Raw genomic sequence first — 1,917 nt, 5'->3', positions numbered from 1 at the left:
TATAATAGTCACACACTGTTAGAGGCTGCTGCATAGGAGGGCACTAGCCCTTGAAGACTCTGGAAGACAACTCCAATATCATGCCAGCTTCTGTCTTCAATCCCAAGATATTTCCATTTTAAAAGGGAAATCCTTGCCTCTCCACAAGAGATAGCCTCCCCTGCTCGAGTGTGGCCCAATGATATTTTATTAACCTATGGCTTCATCACATGGTTACTGTTCTCCAACGAGTTTTTCCTTCATTCGGGAAGCAGACAGCACTTTCTCTGCTTTCTACCCCAGGGAAGAGATGACAGTGAAAAAAAAAAAGAGAAAGAGGTGTCAACTCTACTCCTCACCTTTCAAAGCAGGCTCCAGAAACCCCTGTGAGAGAAAAGGGAAACCCATGTGAGTTTCAAGAATATGGACTTTGACACTTTAAAAGTCTATACCATAAATAAATAGAGTTTGAAGAATATATAGTACTATGCTGCCCACTCCAGATAAAGAACCCACGGGCTGTGGGGTGTGGAAGATGGTGAGAGTGAAATGGGACAGGAGATAGGGAGAGGGAAAATTAGAAGATAAACGTGCAAATGTTATTATTGTTCATAAACCTATCTTATCCCTGTGGGAAGGACTTAAACTCCATCTTCCCGTTGAGGCCAAGATCTACCCTGTGACTTTCTTTGGCCATGAGTATAGGCACAGAAGTGATCTGTGGCACTTCCCAACAGAGGTTTCACGAGACCTTCTGTGCCCCCTCCCCCTTCCTTCACTCTCCCATAGCGAGCCAGTTAGGCACGACTGTGGTAAATAAAGGGACGTAAATAAAAAGGAAAAATTGAAACACAACTTTGGGAATAAGTAAAAAGGAGTTAATCACAGCTACAAAAAAAAAATATGTAAGAAAATACTTTTGCAATTTTATGTTTACTTATTTTAAGATAAACTCTTTTATCTTTTCACTAAGCAAAATATAAATTGCCTGGGTCTTCCAAAAACAGGGAGCAAGCGTGCGTAGGCCAAGAACACTGAAGAAAATGGAAAACTCGTCACAGGACGACACTCCTCAAAGTGGTCAAACCCAGATGGGGAGCTCTTGTAAAGCTTTTAGGAACTGGTCATTCCTCTCCTATTAAAAGTGTTCGAGAGAGCCTGACCTGTGGGGGTGCAGTGGATAAAGCATCCACCTGGAATGCTGAAGTTGCCGGTTTGAAACCCAGGGCTTGCCTGATCAAGGTACATTTGGGAGTTGATGGTTCCTGCTCCTCCCCCTTTTCTCTCTCTTTCTCTCTCCCCCCACTCTAAAATGAATAAATAAAATCTTTAAAAAAACAATGTTCGAGAGCACAGAAGTAAAATGAAATCAATCCAATTCATCTTCTGAAATCGTCCTAACCCCGTTACCAAACCTGATGAAGACAGCCCAAACACAAAAGCAGCAAACCAATATCATCTATAAGAAGAGATGCTAAAATTATTAATAAAATTAATTCACTAATAAAATTTTGCTGAATAAAATCAAACAAGTTGTGTGTTTTCATTTACATTAGCATATATTTAAACATATTGATTAAAAAATAAATAACTCAGATAAATTTAAAAATGAAAACCACGCATAGTCTTAGTAACAAATACAACATGGATTTATAAATATATACATATTTTAATGGGATTGCACTGTTGTCAGGGTGATATTGTTTCTCCTGTTATTCTAAATATCTCTACAAGTAATATGTTAGGTGGCTAAAACTTTACACATACACTCATTTCCTTAAGATCCAACATTAAAGAATTAAAATTTCTACATCAAAGTGTGCCACGTTTTCAAGCTTCTTGTTGTATTGCCCAATCATCCTCTAGATTTAAAACAGAAATATTTTGCAGGCCCACCTGCTGGGCATAAATAGAATACTTCCCCACACTCTGACCTAC

Source organism: Saccopteryx leptura, chromosome 2, assembly GCF_036850995.1.
Source record: "Saccopteryx leptura isolate mSacLep1 chromosome 2, mSacLep1_pri_phased_curated, whole genome shotgun sequence".
NCBI classification, from domain to species: Eukaryota; Metazoa; Chordata; class Mammalia; order Chiroptera; family Emballonuridae; genus Saccopteryx; species Saccopteryx leptura.
The sequence above is the reverse complement of the archived record's forward strand: the minus strand, read 5'-3'. Positions refer to the sequence as shown.